General features: G+C 42.4%; 1 long non-coding RNA gene across 1 annotated transcript in view; it reads left to right on the forward strand.

Moving 5' to 3' along the window:
* LOC147341324 (uncharacterized) overlaps positions 1–22,619 on the forward strand; it is a 34,699-nt gene extending 12,080 nt beyond the window's left edge. Inside the window, exons 2-3 of the long non-coding RNA XR_015159595.1 lie at positions 19,431–20,818; positions 21,368–22,619. This is a non-coding gene — a long non-coding RNA (uncharacterized LOC147341324). The remainder of the gene's footprint in view (positions 1–19,430; positions 20,819–21,367) is intronic.
* Positions 22,620–22,965: the final 346 nt, after the last annotated feature.

Here is a 22,965-nt window from a genome sequence, read left to right on the forward strand (position 1 = left end):
TGCCACAATCAAGATACCGAATATTTCCATCACAGCAGAAAGTTCCTTTCTACAGACAACGCCTTCTCTTCATGCCTAGTCCACCCTTGATCTGTTTTCTGTCATTCTACATTTGTTTTTGCTATTATAGATTTGTTATTCTGTTTCACATAAATGGAATTATACACTATGAAATCTAGCCTCCTGTGCTAAGCATATTTTTTGTTGTTTTGTTTTTTAAACTTTTTAAATTTGAACTAAAAAGCCTCTTGATGAAAGTGAAAGAGGAGAGTGAAAAAGTTGGCTTAAAGCTCAACATTCAGAAAACGAGGATCATGGCATCTGGTCCCATTACTTCATGGGACATAAATGGGGAAACAGTGGAAACAGTGTCAGACTTTATTTTTTGGGCTCCAAAATCACTGCAGATGGTGATTGCAGCCATAAAATTAAAAGACGCTTACTCCTTGGAAGAAAAGTTATGTCCAACCTAGATAACATATTGAAAAGCAGAGACATTACTTTGCCAACAAAGGTCCGTCTAGTCAAGGCTATGGTTTTTCCAGTGGTCATGTATGGATGTGAGAGTTGGACTGTGAAGAAAGCTGAGCACTGAAGAATTGATGCTTTTGAACTGTGGTGTTGGAGAAGACTCTTGAGAGTCCTTGGACTGCAAGGAGATCCAACCAGTCCATCCTAAAGGAGATCAGTCCTGGGTGTTCATTGGAAGGACTGATGCTAAAGCTGAAACTCCAATACTTTGGTCACCTCATGCGAAGAGTTGACTTACTGGAAAAGACTCTGATGCTGGGAGGGATTGGGGGCAGGAGGAGAAGGGGACGACAGAGGATGAGATGGCTGGATGGCATCACTGACTTGATGAACATGAGTTTGAGTGAACTCTGGGAGTTGGTGATGGACAGGGAGGCCTGGTGTGCTGCGATTCATGGGGTCACAAAGAGTCGGACATGACTGAGCAACTGAACCGAACTGATAGTTGATTTACAATATTATGTTAGTTTCCAGTGTACAGCAAGGTGATTCAGTTATACATACACATGTATTTTTTCCCCAAATTCTTTTCCCATTTAGGTTGTTACATAATATTGAGCAGAATTCTCTGTACTATACTGTAGGTCCTTGTTTTCTTACCCATTTTAAATATAGTAGTGTGCATATAAGCATATTATTTTTGAGATTCATCCTTGTTGTTGCAAGTAAATATTTAATTCCTTTTTATTGCTAAGTAGTGTTCTATTATATAGATATGTCACTAATCACTGAGCAATTCATGTATGGTAATCAGCCTTTAAGACTGCACCTAGTGATCCCAGCTGCTTGGTATCCACTCCCTTGGACAATTGCAGTCTTGAATGTAGGCTTGACCTACTGACATACATTTAATAGCAACCCTTGGCAGTTGGATTCTTTTTTGAAAAATTAATTTGTTTTAATTGGAGGCTAATTATTTTACAATATTGTGGTGGTTTTTACCATACATTGACATGCATCAGACACGGGTGTACATGTGTTCCCCAACCCTGAACCCCGTCCCACCTCCCTCCCCAGCCCGTCTGAAGTGAAAAGTCGCTCAGTTGTGTCTGCTCAGTTGTGTCCGACTCTTTGTGACCCCCTGGACTATACAGTCCATGGAATTCTCCAGGCCAGATTAATGGAGTGGGTAGCCTTTCCCTTCTCCAGGGGATCTTCCCAACCCAGGGATTGAACCCAGGTCTCCCGCATTGCAGGCAGATTCTTTACCAGATGAGCCACAGGGGAAGCCCAAGGTCTCCCGCATTGCAGGCAGATTCTTTACCGGCTGAGCCACAAGGGAAGCCCAAGAATACTGGAGTGGGTAGCCTATCCCTTCTCCAGTGGATCTTCCTGACTCAAAAATCCAACCAGGTCTCCTACATTGCAGGTGGATTCTTTACCAACTGAACTATCAGGGAAGCCCTTACATATGGTAATAAACATGTTTCAGTGCTGTTCTCTCAAATCATCCCGCCCTCGTGTACTGATATTTCACTGTGGATTTCTTTTGCATTTCCCTTACAAGTAATGATGCTGAGTATCTTTTCATGTGCGTGTTTGCCATTCAGTATCTATTTTCTTGTAGGGTATCCATTCAAATCTTTTACTCCTTTAACAAATTAGCTGGTTTACTTATTATTGAGTTGTAAGAGGGCTTTATGGGTTTCACTGGTCGCTCAGTGGTAAAGAATCTGCCTGCCAATGCCGGAGACATGGGTTTGATCCCTAGGTCAAGAAGATTCCCTGGAGGAAGGCATGGCAACCCACTCCAGTATTCTTGCCTGGGAAATCTAATGGACGAGGAGCCTGGCAGGCTATAGTCTGTGCGTTAGCAAAAGAATCGATCGTGACTTAGCAACTAAACAACAACAATAAGAGGGCTTTATATTGGTATATTCTAGATATCAAGCATTTGAGGGATATATGTTTTGAAAGTACTTTTTCCCACTCTGTGGCTTGCTGTTAAGTATCACAAAGTATTTCAAAGATGACTTTTCTTTCAAATTTTGATGAAATTTATCAGTGTTTTCTTTATGGTTCATGGTTTTTGATGCTATGTAAGAAATCTGTGCATGTTAAAAAGTTGCCAAGACCTCCTAAGCCTTGTTTTTTAGTTCTTTTAGTTTTACACTTTGATCTGTTACACACTTCAAAATAATTTTTGGTTTCCCCTGCTCTGCTGCAGTGGTGGCTGGGCACTTCTTGCTCATGGTGCAAAGGACTGCCAAGAGAGTAAGCAGGTGGGCCCACTGGAGTTGTCTGCACACAGGAGAGAATTTGCCTGGTCTGGCCAAAAAATGTGTGCATATGGCATGAAATAAAAGAGAATGTTCATTTTATTTTTTTAGCCACTTTTATTGAAGTAAAATTGACTCACAATATAAGGAATATATTTAAAGTATATGATTTAATAACTATTAAAGTATGTATGCCCACTTGAAACTATCAATCAGTACAATCAAGTGAATGTATCCATCACCCACAGGTCTTCTCAGGCCCCTTTGTAATTTCTTCCTCCTGTCCTTTCCTGCTTCCCACTTCTCATCAACCACCGATCTAGTTTCTGTCATTACAGATTCATAGAGGAAGGGGCACTCACCAGCAGCCACAATTGCGGAGGGACACAGCCACTGCGAGAGACACAGTGGAACTGAGTAGGACCCTATGGGGCCATACCCCTCCCCCATATCCTTTACTTTAGTTTCTCTCTGAAGTACCTAGATGATGCTATGTGATGCAAATTTCCTGAGTTTTTCCGATGCTAAACCCACCAAAATCAAATGGAAGAAATTAACTGCTTGAGGATCATGATCACTAGCCCCTAGACCTTCTGGCGCCTAAGAATTGATCACCACCAGCCAAGCAGAGAATTGTGCACAAGCTGATCATAGGCCCTGACACATGCCTCCCTCACTTGGCCTTTAAAAATGCTATGCTGCAACCTTCTGGGGAATTCAGGGTTTTAAAGTAGGATGCACTTGTCATCCTTGTATTGGAACCCTTAGGAAAAATGCTGCATTTTCCTTCACCACAACCTGGTGTTAGTATTCTGGCTTGACTGCCTGTGGATGGATGGACCCAAGTTTGGTCTGGTGACAATAATGACAATTCAGGGTTGTGGTAGGGATTAAACACTTTGGCCTCTCCCCTCCCCCATCCTTGGAATTCATGAAGTTGCTTACCGTTGACCAAACCCAACCACCAGCCAGAGGCTGAGGGAACCCAGTCTGTGAGTTCCAGTCTTCTGGTACACATAGCACACAGCGATAGTTACGTGTACAGAGCATGCACAATAGTCAATTTTTCAGGACCTGTTGTTGGAAAAATTCAATACTGGTTAGCCTAGGGACTTGTGAAGAAAGTGGAGCCAGACCTAATTGTCAAGACCAGCCAGAAAAGTAGTACATCTCTATTTAGGGAGGTAGGAGTACTGGCAGAGGCAGCAATTCTCTCCTATCCTCTGTGCCATCACTAAAGTTGGTGCTGAAATGCATTCCCTGGGTCTCTAGAGACAGGAACTAACAGTAGGGGTAGGGTCACTCCAGGGCATTGCTGATTTGCTCCATAGTAGAGACAACCTACTCCTCTCACTGGTCAGTAGCATCTTTTTCCAGTCTATTTGTGTTCCTCTGTTCACTGTGGGTGCTGCTGTAACAAACAGATTGAGTTTATTAGATGGTTCTCATTTAAAATTCGTCTAAGTTTGACCTTCTCAGCATCAAAGTTCTGGTCTTTATTCTTCTAAGCACCAAAGTTCTGGTCTTTATTATTATGATTTACTAAAAAAAAAAAAAAAAGCCTTATCTTACTTGAGATAAATGCTCCAAGTGGTGTTATCAGAATGTCTTCCATCTCCCTGGTATTGATTAGCCAGTATGTAGCAGGGCTCTGGTAACTGGATCTGAGGACTTGTTTTTGCATTTTTAATCCTCTCAGCTTTGAATGTGTTCAGTTACTACTCAGTTCGTGGTTTGGGAGGAAATATAATTAAGACAGTTAGCTAGCTATTCAATTTAAAAACACACAACCCATGTGATGTGTCATCATCTTATAATCAGTAATCCCATGTGGGGAAAACTATTTCCACTCCTTGCATGTAAAAAATAATTTAACCTTTGATGTTAAAACACGTGGCATAACACAGAAAGCATATGCAATGAATGAAAGATACTTTCAATAAAACATAATTTACACACAAAAAAGAAAGCCTCACCATAGTAGGAAGCAGCAGGAAGATGGACTGGACAGGAGTGTACAATAGGAGGACTCCTCTGGTGGCTTTGAGGAAGCTCACAGGTTGCTCAGTGGTAAAGAATCTGCCTATTGTGTAGGAGATGCAGGTTCGATCCCTGGGTGAAGAAGATCCCTTGGAGGAGGAAATGGCAACTCACTCCAGTGTTCTTGCCTGGGGAATCCCATGGACAGAGGAGCCTTGGGTCTACAGTCCATGGGGTCACAAAGGGTTGGACAAGACTGACTGAATGTGAATGGCTCAGGTGCCTTTGTCCCTGGGGTGAGGATGTAGATCTAAATATTATTTATTTCATGAATTTTTTGTGGGGGGAGGTCCCAAGGCGGCAGAGGAATAGGCCAGGGAGACCACTTTATTCCCCCCAAATTCATCAAAAGATCATTTGAATGTTGAGCAACTTCTACAAAACAACTTCTGAACGCTGGTGGAGGACACCAGGCACCCAGAAAGGCAGCCCAATCTTTTCAAAAGGAGGTAGGACAAAATATAAAAGACAAAAACAGAAACAAAGGATTTAGGAACAGAGACCCATCCTGGGGAGGGAGGGGTGAAGAAGGAGAAGTTTACACACAACAGAAAACCCTCTCATGGGCACGTCAGTGGGGAGCTTTGGGATCTCAGAGGGTAACATAACTGAAAAAAAAACACCCATAGAATACGTGCCTAACCACGAATATTTGTGGAGAAGCAGCTCAGAAGTTCACATCTGGCAGCAGTGAGTGGGGCCTGGGCAGGGAAGCATGGGCTGATTCATCGGTCCTTAGGGTAAGGACCAGACTTGAATGCCCTGAGGACAATCTGAGGGAGTTAATGCGACATAACAACCCAAACCTTGGGATTGCGAATGAGGCAAGAAAAAAAAAAAAGGACCTTTCCTACAAAAGGCTCTAATGCCATATGGTGACCCCTGGCATGCTCAGAGAACAAAGGGTTGTGCCCTAGAGAACAAGGAGAACAAGCCCGTTGCTGTTTAGGGCCTTCCCTCCCCAGAGCCAGAGAGGCAGCTGTGTGACAGCCAGAGCCAGAGGGCAAGGGGCTGCTGCCCTCTTGGCCCCAGAGACTGCAGCTTCCACCAAACTGTGAGCAGGCTCCCAGTTGCTAACCGTGTCTTCCTGGAATCCTGGGCAGTTCACATCTGCCAGGAGTGTCACGGCCTGAGATCAGCTCCCCAGAGGAGTCACACAGCACACCTGGAACTGTACCCTCACCTGGGAAACCAAGCAGCCAGACCGGGGAAGTGCATAAAACTCATGGCCCACCGGGTGCTCGCCAAGCACCCAGTCTCCTGAGTGGGTTGGACCAGGGAAGGGCACAAAACTCACAGCCCTTCTGGGTCTGTGGCCTTGTGGAGCACCTGAGAACCTGAATGGCTTAGACCTGGGAAGTGAATAAAACACAGGGCCCACTTGGGACAATTCCCTTGCAGAGCACCCTGGAGCCTGAGCAGGGTGGACCCAGGAAGGACACGCCGCCTTGGGCTGTGGCAAACCCAGTGTGGTCCATCCACTGCAAGCACTCCCCACACATGCCAGTGGTATTTGTTTGCAGTGCCCCTCCCTCCCCACAACACAACTAAACAAGTGAGCCTAAATAAGGGGCCACTTCGCCCCCTTGTATCAGGGCAGAAATTAGACATGGAAGAGACTTGCAAACAGAGGAAGCCAAAATAAACAAAGGGGGAACCACTCTGGAAGTGACAGGTGCAACAGATTAAAACCCTGCAGTTAATGCCGAGACTGTGCACTTGAGAGGCACCTATAGACCTTTTGAGAACAAGTACAAGCCAGAATAAGGGATTATCTGACACTGAACTGACCCCACACTGCCCACAACAGCTCTAGAGAAATACCTAGATATATTTTTACTATTATCATGTTTAGAGTTTTAAAAATTTTGATTCTTTATTACTCCTTTAACTTTCATTTTATAGCCTATAACCTTTCTTTAAAAAAAAGCCCTATTTTTAAAGACAATCTCTTCAACAAGTGGTGCTGGGAAAACTGGTCAACCACTTGTAAAAGAATGAAACTAGAACACTTTCTAACACCATACAGAAAAATAAACTCAAAATGGATTAAAGATTCAAATGCAGGACTAGAAACTATAACATTCCTAGAGGAGAACATATTCAAAGCACTCCCTTACATAAATCACAGTAGGATCCTCTATGACACACCTCCCAGAGTAATGGAAATAAAAGCAAAAATAAACAAATGGGACCTAATTAAACTTAAAAGCTTCTGTACAATAAAGGAAACTATAAGCAAGGTGAAAAGACAGCCTTCAAAATGGCAGAAAATAATAGCAAATGAAGCAACTGACAAAGAATTAATCTCAAAAATATACAAGCAACTCCCGCAGCTCAGTTCCAGAAAAATAAACGACCCAATCAAAAAGTGGGCCAAAGAACTAAATAGACATTTCTCCAAAGAAGACATACAGATGGCTAACAAACACATGAAAAGATGCTCAACATCATTCATTATCAGAGAAATGCAAATCAAACCACAATGAGGTACCATTTCACGCCAGTCAGAATGGCTGCTATCCAAAAGTCTACAAGCAATAAATGCTGGAGAGGATGTGGAGAAAAGGGAACCCTCTTACACTGTTGGTGGGAATGCAAACTAGTACAGCCACTATGGAGAACAGTGTGGAGATTCCTTAAAATAGAAATAGAACTGCCATACGACCCAGCAATCCCACTGCTGGGCGAAACCAGAATTGAAAGAGACACGTGTACCCCCAATGTTCATCGCAGCACTGTTTATAATAGCCAGGACATGGAAGCAACCTAGATGTCCATCAGCAGACGAATGGATAAGAAAGCTGTGGTACATATACACAATGGAGTATTACTCAGCCATTAAAATGAATACATTTGAATCAGTTCTAATGAGGTGGATGAAACTGGAGCCTATTATACAGAGTGAAGTAAGCCAGAAAGAAAAACACCAATACAGTATACTAACACATATATACGGAATTTAGAGAGATGGTAACAATAACCTTGTATGTGAGACAGCAAAAGAGACACAAATGTATAGAACAGTCTTTTGGACTCTGTGGGAGAGGGCGAGGGTGGGAAGATTTGGGAGAATGGCATTGAAACATGTATAATATCATATGTGAAACAAATCGCCAGTCCAGGTTCAATGCATGATACAGGATGCTCTGGGCTGGTGCACTGGGATGACCCAGAGGGATGGTACGGGGAGGGATGTGGGAGGGGTGTTCAGGATGGGGAACACGTGTACACCTGTGGCGGATTCATGTTGATGTATGGCAAAATCAATACAATGTTGTAAAGTAATTAGCCTTTAATTAAAATAAATAAATTTATATTAAAAAACCCCTATTTTAAAAATCAATTCCATATATATTTTTCAATTTTTGTGATTGACTTTGTTTCATATTTTTTATATTGTGTTTTTGAGAGTCTAACTTCTAGGTTTTTAAACTTTGCTTTTTGATATTTGTTATCAATTTTGTACCTTTAAGAATCTAATCTTCAGTATCCATTTTCACTTAGGGATATGATTACTGGCTTGATTGCTCTCTCCACTTTTGACTCTCCCTTTTCTCCTCATGATCACTTCTATCTCCCTCCTCCCTCATCTCTTCTCTATATAACTCTGTGAATCTCTCTGGGTATTCCTGGCTGTGGAGAGCTGTTTCACCATTAACCTAGGGGTTTTATCTTCTGTGCTGTATGGATAGAGAAGTCTGGAGGCTACTGTAAGAGGAGGACCAAAACCCAGAGGCAGGAGGCCCAACTCCAGAACTTTAGAACATCAGAGAACTCCTGACTCCAGGGAACATTAATAAACAAGAGCTCACCCAAAAGTCTCCATACCTACACTGCAACCAAGCCCCACTCAAGAGCCAACAAGTTCCAGTGCAAGACACACCAGGTTAATTCTCCAGCAGAACAGGAACGCGACCCTGAACATTAATCGATGCCCTGCCCAATACATACCAAACCCATAGATACCCCCAAACTCACTACTGGACACTTCATTGCATTCCAGAGAGAAGAGATCCAACTCCACCCACCTGAACTACAGCAAAATGCTCTGAAGTTGTTGTGTTGGCAAGGCCTTCAGGCACAGGGACAGTCATCCTTCACAGACAGTTTTGATAAGAGCAAGAGGAGAAAGAGGAGAGGGGTTTCGCCACAGGAAGGGGGTGGGAAGAATAGATGTCAATGTTAGGCTAGAGCCTCATAGAACTTAAAAACGGAGTGGAGCACTGCCATCTTCTGGTGGATAAATTCTACATCAGAAAGCAGTTGGAGTGTTGTGTTTCTAAGTCTTTAAGTCAAAGAGTCAGTCTTCCGTGCACAACCAGTTTTTATAAGGGCAAGAAAAGAAAGAGAAGAGAGGTTTTGGGTCACAGGAAGGGACTGGGGGAAGTAGATGTCAATAGTTGCTTGTACAGCCCCATGCAACTAAAAAACCTAGTGATATTTCACCATCTGCTTGCAGATTACTTTGAAGTACATCACAAAGACATGGGTTATTTTGGTGCTATGGCCTGCAGTGGCATGAAATGTCACCTCTGCACAGCCAGTTTTGATAAAGACAAGAGAGGAAAACAAAGACATGTCTTGGGGCACAGGAAGACAGTGAGAGGGAGTAGATGTCAATAAGAATTTGTAGAGCCTCCTATAACTTGCAAACCTGGTGGAGCAGCCCCATATGCTGTTGCATTTCTTGGTATACATCAGAGAACCATGGGGGTGTTTTGTTGTCAAGGCCTTCAGCGACATAGACCACTGTGTACACAGCCAGTTTTCAGAAGGGCAAGAGAAGACCGATAAGAGAGTTCTTTGTGCAGAGGAAGGTTGTGGGTAGATGAGATGTCAATGTGAGGTTATAGAACATCGTATCACTGGAAAACATAGTGGAGCAGGGCCGTCTACTGGTGGATTCCTTGAAAGACAGCAGAAATCCCTAGGAAGATGTGTTTTCAAGGCATTCAGCGGCAGGGACAATCATCTATGCACAGTCAGTTTTGATACGGACAAGAAAAGAAAAAGAAGAGAGATCTTGGGGCACAGGAAAGGAGTGGTAGGGATATATGTCAATGTGATGCTTTAGAGCCTCATATAACTCGAGAACTTAGTGGAGCTGTGCCATTTGCTGGTGGATGCCTCGAGCTATATAAGAAAGCCTGGTCGGTGTTGTGTTCCAAAGCATTCAGTGACCGGGTCTGACTCCCCTGCACAGACAGTTTTGATAAGGGCTAGAGAAGAAATAAAAGAGAGATCTTGGGCACAGGAAGGGAGTGGGTAGAAGATGTCAATGTGAGGCTGTACAGCCTCATATTATTAGAAAACCTAAGAAACACAAGCTGGAATCAAGATTGCCGGGAGAAATATCAATAACCTCAGATATGCAGATGACACCATCCTTATAGCAGAAAGTGAAGAGGAACTCAAAAGCCTCTTGATGAAAGTGAAAGAGGAGAGTGAAAAAGTTGGCTTAAAGCTCAACATTCAGAAAACGAAGATCATGGCATCCGGCCCCATCACTTCATGGGAAATAGATGGGGAAACAGTGTCAGACTTTATTTTTGGGGGCTCCAAAATCACTGCAGATGGTGACTGCAGCCATGAAATTAAAAGACGCTTACTCCTTGGAAGGAAAGTTATGTCCAACCTAGATAGCATATTCAAAAGCAGAGACATTACTTTGCCAACAAAGGTCCGGCTAGTCAAGGCTATGGTTTTTCCTGTGGTCATGTATGGATGTGAGAGTTGGACTGTGAAGAAGGCTGAGCGCCGAAGAATTGATGCTTTTGAACTGTGGTGTTAGAGAAGACTCTTGAGAGTCCTTGGACTGCAAGGAGATCCAACCAGTCCATTCTGAAGGAGATCAGCCCTGGGATTTCTTTGGAAGGAATGATGCTAAAGCAGAAACTCCAGTACTTTGGCCACCTGATGCGAAGAGTTGACTCATTGGAAAAGACTCTGATGCTGGGAGGGATTGGGGGCAGGAGGAGAAGGGGACGACAGAGGATGAGATGGCTGGATGGCATCACTGACTCGATGGACGTGAGTCTCAGTGAACTCCGGGAGTTGGTGATGGACAGGGAGGCCTGGTGTGCTGCGATTCATGGGGTCGCAAAGAGTCGGACATGACTGAGTGACTGAACTGAACTGAAGTGACTGAATGGAACAATACTATGTATGGGTGGTTTCCTTGAAGTCTATCAGAAAGTCCAGGGAGAGATGTTTTGCCTAGGCCTCCAGCGACATGGACAGTCACCCAACCACAGCTAGATTTGTTATGTGCAAGGAAGAAAGAGAAGAGTAGTCTTGGGTCGCAGAAAGAGATTGACGGGGAGTAGATGTCAATGTGAGGCTGCAGAGCTGCATATAACTCGAGAACCTAGAGTAGCAGCATCATCTGCTGGTACCTTGAACTACACCACAAAGACAAGAGTATTGTGTTGCTAAGGCATTCAGCGACAAGGACAGTCATCTGTGCACAGCCAGTTTTGATAGAAGCAAGGGAAGAAAGAGAACAGAGGTCTTGGTGCACAGAAGGGAGTGGATGGGGTAGATGTCAGTGTGAGGTGGTTGGTTGAGCCTCCTATGACCCCAAAGCTTAGTTGACCAGTGCAGTCTGCTGGTGGATTTCTCAAACTACAGCAGAAAATCTTGTGGTTGCTGTGTTACCAAGACCTTCAGCCACTGGGACAGCCATCCAGCATGGACAGTTTTGATAAGCACAAGAGAAGAAAGGGAAGATACATGTTGGGCACAGGAAAGAAGTGGGAGAAAAGAAAAGAGAAGAAAGTTAAGTTGCTCAGTCGTGTCTGACTCTTTGCAACCCCATGGACTGTAGCCTACCAGGCTCCTCCATCCATGGAATTTTCCAGGCAAGAATACTGGAGTGGGTTGCCATTTCCTTCTCCAGGGCATCTTCCGGACCCAGGTTTGAGCCTATCAGCGGAAAACCTAGTAGAGCAGCGCCATCTATGGGTAGATTCTTTGAACTACAGTAGCAAGCCCCGAGTGAGATGTGTCGCCAAGGCCTTCATTCACATAGACAGTCATCAAAGCACAGCCAGTTTTGTTAAAGGGAAGAGAGGAAAGAGAAGAGAGGTCTTGGCACACAGGAAGTGAGTGAGGGGAGTAGATGTCGATGTGAGTCCGTAGAGCCTTGTATAACTCAAAACTCTAGGGGAGCAGCACCATGTGCTGGTGGACTCCTTGAAGTACATCAGAAGGACATGGGTATACTGTTTTGCTAAGTACTTCACCGACAGGAACAGTCACCTTTAAACGCCTTATGTTAAGGGCAAGAGAAAAGAGGTCTTTGGGTACAAGAAGGGAGTGTGTAGACTAGATGTCAATGTGAGGATGTAGGGCATCGTATAACTGGAAAACCTGTGGACCAGAGCCATATGCTGTTGGATTTCTTAGTATATATCAGAGAGCCAAGGGTGTGTTTTGAGCTGTCAAGGTCTTCAGTGATGATGACAGTCACCCAAGCAAAGCCAGTTTTGTTAAGAGAAAGAAAAGAAAGAGAAGGGACATCTTGGGGCACAGGAAGGGAGTCAGTAGTAAATGTCAAGAGGAGAGTGTAGAAACTTGTATAGCTCTTAAATTTAGTGGAGCAGCTCTATCTATCAGTGGATTTCTTGAACGACTGCAGAAACCTCTGTGGAAGATGTCTTGCCAAGATATTCAATGATAAGGATAATCACCCGTTCACAGCCAGCTTCGATAAGGACAAGAAAAGAAAGAGAAAAGAGGTCTTGGGGCAAAGTAAGGGAGTGGGTAGACAAGACGTCAATGTGAGGCTGTAGAGAAAACCTAATGGAGCAGCCTCGTCTATTGGTGGATTCCTTGAATTGCAGCAGAAAGCATTTTAGAAGATGTGTTGCCAAGGCCTTCATTGACATGGGCAGTCACCCAAGCACAGCCAGTTGTGTTAAAGGAAAGGAAAGAAAAAGAAGAGCAGTATCAGGGCACAGGGTGGGAGTGGCAGAAGTATATGTCACTGGGAAAGTGTAGAGGCTCGCGTAACTTGAAAACCTGTTAAAGGATCGCCATCTGCTGGTGAATTCCTTGAACTACAGCAGAAAGCCATAGGAAAGATGTGTTGCCAAGTCCTTCAAAGACATGGGCAATCACCCAAGCACAGCCAGTTTTCTTCAGGGAAAGAAAAGAAAGAGAAGGGACACGTTGTTTCACAAGAAGGGAGTGTGGTAGTAGATGTCAATGGGAGTGTGTAGAACTTTTTATGACTCAAAAAATTCGTGGAGTTACACCACCTACTGGTGAATTCCTTGAAAGACAGCAAAAGCCCGAGGGGAAGATGTGTTTCTAAGGCCTTCAGCAACAAGAACAATCACCCGTCCACAGCCAGATTTGATATGGACAAGAAAAGAAAGATAGGAGAGGTCTTGGAGCACAGAAAAGTGTGGGGTAGTACATGTCAGTGGGAGAGTGTAGAGCATAGTATAACCTGAGAACCTAGTGGAACAGCATCATTTGCTGGTGGAATGCTTCTAGTATATAATAAAGCCATAGAGGTGTTGTGTTGCCACGTCTTTCAGAGACAGGGAAACAACCATGCACAGACAATTTTTTAAGGGCAAGATAAAAAAGGGAAAAAGGTCTTGGGGCACAGGAAGGGAGTGGGTAGAATAGATGTCAATGTGAGGGTGTAGAGCCTGGTATCAGCGGATAGCCTAGTGGAGCATGTCATAGGCTGTTGGACTCCTCCACCTGCAGCAGAGAACGTTTGGGAAGATGTATAGCCAAGACCTTCATTGATGTGGACAGTCACTCAGGCACAGCCTGTTTTGTTAAGAGCAAGGAAAAGAAAAAGAAAAGAGGTATTGGGGAAGAAGGAAGTGGGGGAAATAGATGTCAATGAGAACCTATAGGGTTTCACATAACTTGAAAACCAAGTGGAGCAGCGCCACCTGGTGGTAGTTTCCTTGAACTACAACAGAAAGCCATTGGAAGGATGGATGCGTTGCCAAGACCTTCATTGCCACGGGGGCTTCCCTTGTGGCTCAGCTGGTAAAGAATCTGCCTGCAATGTGGGACACCTGGGTTCGATCCCTGGGTTGGGAAAGATCCACTGCAGAAGGGAACCGCTACCCACTCAAGTATTCTGGCCTGGAGAATTGCATGGACTGTAAAGTCCATGGAGTTGCAGAGTCAGACATGACTGAGTGACTTTCACTTACTCATTGGCATGGACAATCACCCAAGCACACCCCGTAGTGTTAAGGGAAGAGAGGTGGTGGCACAGGAAAGGAGTGGTGGGAGTAGATGTCAATGGGAACATGTAGAGACTTGTATAACTTGATACCGGCTAGAGTAGCACAGTCTGATGGTGGATGCCTTGAACTACAACAGAAAGCCATGAGAAAGAAGTGTTGCCACGGCCTTCACGACATGGGAAAACACTCAAAAACTGCCATTTTGTTAAAGGAAAGAAAAGAAAGAAAAGAGATCCTGGGACACAGGAATGGAGTGGGTAGTAGATATCAATGGAATGTATGAAATCTTGTATAACTGGAGAACTTAGTGGAGCAATGGCATCCATTGGTGAATTTCTTGAAAGACAGCAGAAATTCCAGGGAAAGATGTATTTCCAAGGCACTCAGAGGAAGGGACAATTAGCTGTCCACAACTAATTGTGATATGGACAAGAGAGGGTAGATAAGAGAGGACTTGGTGCATAGGAAGGGAGTGGGGATAGTCGCTGTCAATGGGAGGGTGTACAGTGTCATTTAACTCGAAAAGGTAGTGGAGCAGTGCCATCTGCTGGTGAATTCCACGAACTACATCAGGAACCCTACAAGTGTTTTATTACCAAAACTTTCAGTCACAGGGATAGTCATGAAAGTTTATCCTGTATGGGACTCTTTCTGCCTCTTGGACTTAACGGCTATTTCCTTTTTCATGTTGGGGAAGTTTTCAACTATAATCTCTTCAAAAACTTTGTCGTACCATTTGTTTTCCTCTTCTTCTGGGAAGCCTGTAGTTCGAATGTTGGTGTGTTTGATATGGTCCCAGAGGTCTCTGACACTGTCCTCATTTCTTTTTAATCGTTTTACTTTATTCTTCTCTTCTGAAGTTATTTCCACAGTTTGATCTTCCAGCTCACTGATCCATTCTTCTGCCTCAGGTATTCTGCTATTGATTCTTTCTAGAGTATTTTTGATTTCAATAATTTTGATTTTTTGTCTCTGTATGCTTCTTCTTTAATTCTTCTAGGTCTTTGTTAATTGATTCTTGCATTTTCTCCATTTTGTTTTCAAGGCTTTTGATCATCTTTACAAACATTATTCTGAATTCTTTTTCAGGTAATTTTCCTATTTCCTCTTCAATTATTTTGACTTCTGTGTTTCTAGTTTGTTCCACCACTTGTGCAGTATTTCTCTGCCTTTTCACTTCTTTTTAAGTTATTGTGTTTGAGGTCTCCTTTTTTCAGGCTTCAAGGAAAGTTGAAATCTTCCCTTGAAGAAGGTTGAATTCTTTCTTCCTTTTGGAAGAAAACTCTGAGCCAGTCTCATCAAGAAAAAAAGAGAGAAGAATCAAAGCAACAAAGTTAGAAGTGAAAAAGGAGAGGTTACAACAGACAATGCAGAAATACAAAGGATTATAAGAAACTATTATGAACAACTATATGGCAATAAAATAGATAACCTGGAAGAAATGGACAGATTCTTAGAAAAGTTCAATCTGCCAAGACAGAACCAGTAAGAAATAGAAATTATGAACAACCCAATTACAAGCACTAAAATTGAAGCTGTGATTAAAAAAAAAAAAACTCCCAAAAAACAAAATCCCAGGACCAGATGGTTTCACAGGAGAATTCTATCAAACATTTAGAGAAGAGCTAATGCCTATCCTTCTAAAAGTCTTTCAAACATTTGCAGAGGAAGGAACACTTCTAAATTCATTCCACAAGGCCACCATCACCCTGATACAGAAACCAGACAAAGACAACACACAAAAAAGAAAATTACAGGCCAATATCACTGATGAACATACATGCAAAAATCCTCAACAAACTTTTAGCAAAAAGAATTCAGCAACACATCAAAAAGCTCATACACCATGATCAAGTTGCGTTTATTCCATGGATGCAAGGATTCTTCATTATATGGAAATCAATCAATTGATATACCGTATTAACAAATTGAAAGATTAAAACCATATGATTATCTCAATAGATGCAGAAAAAGCTTTTGAAAAATTCAGCACCTATTTATGATTAAAACTCTTCAAGAAAGGATGACATAGAAGGAACAAGAAGGACATAGAAGCAACCAAGCTCAACATAGGAAAGGCCATATTTGACAAGCCTATAGCAAACATTCTTCTCAATGGTGAAAAATGGAAAGCATTCCTCCTAAGATCAGGAAGTAGACATGGGTGTCCACTTTCACCACTATTATTCAACATAGTTCTGGAAGTCCTAGCTACAGCAATCAGAGAAGAAAAAGAAATAAAAGGAATCCAGATCAGAAAAGAAGAAGTAAAGCTCTCACTGTTTGCAGATGATATGATACTGTACATAGAAAACCCTAAAGATAGTATGAAAAATTACTAGAGCTAATCAGTGAATTTAGCAATGTTGCAGGATACAAAATCAATACACAGAAATCACCTACATTTCTATATACTAACAATGAAAAATCAAAAAGTGCAATTAAGGAATAAATCCCATTCACCATTGCAACAAAAAAATAAATATCTAGGAATAAACTTACCTTAGGAGATGAAAGAACTATAGATAAAAACTATAAGACTCTAGTGAAAAAAATCGAAGATGAGATGGACAGATGGAGAGATATTCCGTGTTCCTGGGTAGGAAGACTCAATATTGCGAAAATACTACCAAATGCAATCTGCAGATTTAATGCAATCCCTATCAAATTACCAGTGGCATTTTTCACAGAACTAGAACAAAAAATTTCACAATTCATATGGAAACACAAACGTCCCCAAATAGCCAAAAGAGTCTTGAGAAAGAAGAATGGAGCTGGAGGAATCACGCTTCCTGACTTCAGGTTATACTACAAAGCTACAGTCATCAAGACAGTATGGTACTGGCACAAAAACAGAAACATAGACCAATGGAACAAGATAGAAAGCCCAGCAATAAGCCCATGCACCTATAGGTAACTTATTTTTGAGATAGGAGGCAAGAATATACAATGGGGCAAAGACAGTCTCTTCAATAAATGGTGCTCAGAAAACTGGACAGCTAAATGTAAAAGAATGAAATCAGCACAGTTCCTAATACAATACACAAAGATAAACTCAACATGGATTTAAGACCTAAATGTAAGGCCAAAAGCAATAAAACTCCTAGAGGGAAATATAGGCAGAACACTTGATGACATAAATCAAAGCAAGATCCTCTATGACCCACCTCCTAGAGTCATGGAGATAAAAACAAAGGTAAACAAGTGGGACCTGATTAAACCTAAAAGCTTTTGAACAGCAAAGGAAAGTATAAACAAGGTGAAAAGACAACCCACAGAATGGCTAGTTACAGAAGTGCAGTGGATATCCGGTATAATTTTCATTCAAATGTTATTCAGTCTGCCCCCGGATATTATGCGACACATTCAAATCAAAGAAATTAAGATGCACCTTTCCCTATAAAATGTACAATGATGATTGAAAAATCTAACATTAAAAATGCAGGGAAACAGGTACTTGCATTCCATTCATGAGTGGATCTAATATGGGAGACATCTTTTTAGGAGGTTTGCACACATTATGTAAAGTTGAGAATGTGAATGAATTTTGTAAGTGTGTGTGCGTCAGGGCTTCCACACGTGCAGGCACACACACACACACACAGAACTAGAACAAAAAATTTCACAATTCATATGGAAACACAAACGTCCCCAAATAGCCAAAGATATGGATTATGTACATGAATGGTAAGTAGAAAAATAATCAGAGAAAGTAGACTCTTGGTGCAGCTAGCATGATACAGTCTCTAGAAAGGAGGGTGTATTTGCCCAGAGACATGCATGGTGATAAAGTAACAGTCCTAGGTAACTTTCTTAACCATTTCTTAACCATTGAGAGTGTTTCTGTTATTTTCCACGTGAAAGGAGAAAGTAAGTCTCTGAGGGCATTCGGGCGCTATTTCGAAAGCTGACAGACCTTGGCTGCCTTGGTGTTCTATGTTTCATTTAACAACTTGGCTTTAAGTTTAATATCATTTCTTTGTTAACTTTCAGATTAGTCTCCTTCGTGGTTTTGCCTTAAAATGGAACACAAATCCTGAGAATGTTAACGAGAAAATTGAGTACACAGACCGCTTGATCGGCTTGGGGCTTGTTCACAGACCCTGGACATGGTCTTCAGTCACCTTTGAAAGCAGTTTTGCATTTTGTGTGTGTTTAAGATCGTTCTGTTCAAGCACAAATGGCCCTTAAAATACTTGGTGATGTTTGAAGGTTACAAATAAGAGAAGAGCCTTCTCTTGGGCTGTTGCTTTCTTTCAAACTGAGAAGGATATCATGCACCCAGCGTTCTCCTTTTGTTTTCATTATACATTATAATGGAGTGGGCCTTTTTAGGGCGTTGAAATCATTTGACTTTGCTTAACTGCGATCTTCGTCGTGTTTCACAAATACTCTTCAAATAAACGTATTTTCAGTGGGCATATTCTGAATTGAATGGACCGGCTGGGTGCTCGAATGTGCACAGTCACTGTGGATGTGCATGAGCCCCTCTTGTCAGCCAAGACTGGATGCTCTTAACATTTTCATTTTACATGTTCATCCCACTGCATTCAGTAAATTGTGTCCCTGGGGCACCCTAGTATTTCTTTAAATAGTTTTGTGCAAATTTCAATTGAGAGGAAATGAACTTCACTTCTGATTATGCTTTATTTTGTATTATAATTTCTTGTTTGATAGAATAATTTTGTTTATATTCTGGTATTGTTCCTTCTTCATAAACATCCTTGAGAATAAACATTGGGGCATAGTGTTGATTTTTAAATGCAGAATTAATCATATGACTTTGTCTTTGATGTGTTATGACACTGAATGCATTTCATCTGACTACGTCTGCGATTAATGGAGTTTGGGATCTTCTGCCGAAAATGTAAGTGTTTGGTGTCATTTAACCCAGTTACATGTAGGTCCAGGGCTGTTTCATAAGTTTTCTGTAAAAGTTTTCCATTATCTTTTTTGCATAAATAAGGAAAAAATTTTCTGATTGGTTTTTTAACCCTTGTTTAACAGCAGCGACTGATGTCAAACTGTCCACTGGCCCAAGCTCTGAGAAAAGAAAAAGTAAAAGGTGTTCTCTGAGACTGTCCTTCTTCAAGTGTCATGGCCTTTCACTGTAATGTTCCATAATTACTCTGTGATATTTGGTTAAAGCAGGATGAACCAGTGGTTCATTTTCAAGAGGCAGCCATATCTCTGAAGATCAGTCTCTGTCTTATGTTACCTTTCATAACATTTGGCCTACTTGATCATGGGAAGATGTAGCATGATTGGGTTCCAGAGCTCAATGTTTTTGGAAGCTTCTCTACATAAGGGAAACGGTGTGTTTGCCCCAGACACCCACCTATATGAATTTTCAAGTTACTTGATTTTCCTGCAGTTGTGCTAGTCTGTCTACCCACAGGCAGTCTTCTTGCAGGTCTCCTCTAGGACGTGTGATGGAAAAGTCCAGTGCTGGTCAGCCTAGGGGACTGTCAAGTGAAGAGTGGATTTGGAACCAACTGGCCTGATCCACTAGACACGTAAGATCAAACTTATGTTATGTGGGCCAAATATGCTGGGCAGAGGGTAAGATTTGTTTCCTGTCACCTGTAGCATAACTGAAGATGGTGCTGAAATGCTTTTCCTGGGTCCCTAAGAAAACAGTGTCAAGGTCTCTCCCTGGACATGGTTTGCTAATTCTGTGGTGGAAGCTGTTAATTGAATCAGTTCCTTAAATAAGACAGTGGTATCTTTTTCCAGTCCTTAATCATGATCCTCTGTTCATTGTTGCCTGTGTTGCAGACACATTGACTTTTAGAATGTCAGTTTTCAAAATCACATGATTTTGATGGTTTACCATCAAAGGGTTGATCTCTCTTTTTATTCTGCTTGGAAATACATGTACTAGCTGGCAGCAGAGAGATAGACTGGCTTGGCCTGTTGAAAATAAACCACATGAATGAGGAATTTGTGCTGCCTGGGTGCCATTTTCCCAAATATGACAATATGGATCTGAAGGTAATTGAAAATATTTCTGTCTATGAAAAAGTCTAAAATGGAACCTGTGGACCAAGCGGGTGGTGGTCAGTGGTGGATTCCCAGACCCCTTTTACATGTGATAAGGTTCCTGGGAATATAATAGAAGTGATTGTCAAGTCAGGAATCAATACTTCTTCAAATTTTCACCCTTCAAGTAATTCTTGGCTGTGTGTTTCCTTGCAGACATTGCTGGGATTATACTAAGTGTTTCGTACACAAAAAGCCTCCAGTATCTGAATCTGAAAGTCTCTCAGCTCTCTCTTAGTATCACATTTGAGCTTGACTCCCCCCTCTTTTGCACAATGGGATCTCTAGCATGCTGTCTTGGATGTTGTGAGAATCCAGTGTGATAACCTTTATTAAGTACTTCGGGTACAGTTGGTGCTCAAGGAATATTGTCCCCCACTTTGTGAATCCACCTGCTGGAGCAGAAAGGGATGGTATTAGGTTCAACTCCTTTTCTTGCCACCGTTTCCTTTTCCTGCCCCAGCTCTTTACACTTTGGCATCATTTCATTTACACGCTTGTTTCCTTTCTCTGGTCCCTCAAGTTACCTCAGGAGTTACTGAAGAATCTTATTGGAAACCACAAGTCCTTAGTCCTGCTGTAAAGCAAGAGGCAGCCCTGGACTCGGCTTTTCCTTACTGAGAGTGACATTCTGCACTGGTCAACTTAGACACCTCATGTGGCGGCTGACATGGCTTCACACCTGCACCTGTGAAGAGTTTCCAGGGTGTGAACCCTCTGCTGGCCAGAGGGTGACTGTTACCTGGCAGTGACAGAAAGGTTTCTACTCTTCCTCTTTGTATATTAAGTTATTTCTTTTCTCTGTGTTGATTAATTTATCAACATTCAGGCGAGGTCATTTGCTCAACTGAAGTGGGAGGAGAAAATGTTCAGTAGAAATGTACTCAAAGAGCCTTCTAACCTTCGGTCTCAACAGACAGCTCTGGTTCCTCTGGTTTATTAGTGGTACAAGTTTGAGTCAGAAGCTGGCATCACAAGTCCTGAATTTCACCCACCGATGTTCAAATTACACATTTCCTTTTTGGTGGGAAACTAGAGTGTGTGGCCTTTTCCCAGCACATTGACATTCATCCTCTTTTCTTTTACACTTTTAATGGGTTAAATTACTTTAAATCCTTGGATGATGGGTGTCATTGTGGATTCCTCATGCGGTGACAGACTGAAATGTATAATACTGAGAGAAAGGTTTCTCCTAACCTGTGTTCAGTCACCATGAGACATGATGGTGACCAAGCCCGGCTCATCTGCTAGACAAAAGAGTTGTGAAACTTAACACTAACCGTGGCCCCTTCTCTCCTTTCCACACAGGCTTGTACTGGCTGCCCATTGCATCCCAGTCATCCTGAATCTCTTCTTTGGAGGGGGAAGGGCCTCAGTGAATTTTTTCATGCGTACTTCTGCTGACTATTGTCTTCTTAGGAAGCAGTCACAAGGCAGAGCACTCGCAAAGAGTGTTTTGCCCATTGGCGGCAGTCTCAAGAACTGACAGTCTTGAGCAAGACAAGTGGACGCTACTCAGTACAGGTCAGATGTGACCTGGCTCCTCTGTGCTATTCCTGGTGCTGTTCCCTAGCCCTGCATAGTCACTTAGCCTCCTGAGGCATATATTTGATGAATGTTTTCTCTCAGGTGGGAATGGTAATGTCTTCAGTCTAAGGTCTTCAATCTAAATGATATTTATCAAGCTCAATCGATGAATGTATCAAGTTATCTGTGTCAAGTTATCCGTATCAATGAATGAATTTATCAAGTTACCTGTATCAAGTTCAAATAATGAATGTTTTCTCTCGGGTGGGAATGGTAATGTCTTCAATCTAAGGTCTTCAATCTAAGTTATCTGTGTCAAGCTCATGCTTGCCCCTGATTTCTGTGGGTGACAGAGAAATGGGAAATATTTGGCATCTGAAGGCGATTATTTTGCAATGGGGTATCTTTCTTTTTTATACTGCTTTCCTGTTATGTGCAGAAACTAGATTCATCAGGATACCAGCAGTCATTTGGAGTGGCATGTTAGCCTACTGGAAATGACGATGATGATGGTGGCCATGATAGTGCTTTTGCTGGTGCTGATGCTATTAAGAAATCCACCACAACCACCACTGATACGAAGGCTAATAGAAGCAAGAACTATCCTCAGTTCTTTTCATTGGTTTATTTCTTAATCTTCTCAAATCCTGTGATTTGAGTACTCTTTGTAAGAAATAGATAAAGCTCTATTTTGCAGGGGACATTCGTTGTATAGAATGGATCATTACATTGCCATGGTAACAGAGCTCCTCCCCCCACATATGGTGTAGATGGGTGTTACAGCTGGGTTTAGCTGGCCCCATATCTGGTGATGTTATTTATGAAGCTGTGAGAAGCCTTCTTAAGTAATATTTTCTTGCTTCAAAAGTCAGTGGTTCCCACACCTCCATCTCCACTTCATTTCCAGTCAACATCGTTATCTGGGGGTGACACAGTGTGTTTTTACTGTAGTAGAAATAACGGGTAAGGTAAATGTTCCCCAAATTGGGGAGAATACATGTTGAAATAAATGGATTTCATGGCTGATTGGCCAGCCAGTTTGATTGTCTCTTCTTTCAGAGAGGCTTATAGAGGTTACTGGGTCACACGAGGGCAGGAGTCTCTGATCAGGAAAGATGGAATGGCATATAGACCGTGGTCTCTCCTTCTGAGGCCTGCGGGTTGCAGGTGGGCAGAGGGTAGGGCAGAGCAGCACTGGATGCAGCTGCTCATAATGATTAAGGACAAAGCACTGTGGTGTGAAAAATACGAGAAGCTTCCTGTATCCAAAAAGTGTTTTCTTCCCCTTCCACATACTTGTCCCTGCCTGGGATCGGCAAAGCATGAAGACCAATGATAGAAATGCACATCCTTGAGTGAGACATGAGACTACATTGCCT

The sequence above is a fragment of the Bos grunniens genome, chromosome X, assembly GCF_055505025.1.
Source record: "Bos grunniens cultivar Pamir isolate PY7600 chromosome X, Bosgru_T2T1.0, whole genome shotgun sequence".
Taxonomy (NCBI): domain Eukaryota; kingdom Metazoa; phylum Chordata; class Mammalia; order Artiodactyla; family Bovidae; genus Bos; species Bos grunniens.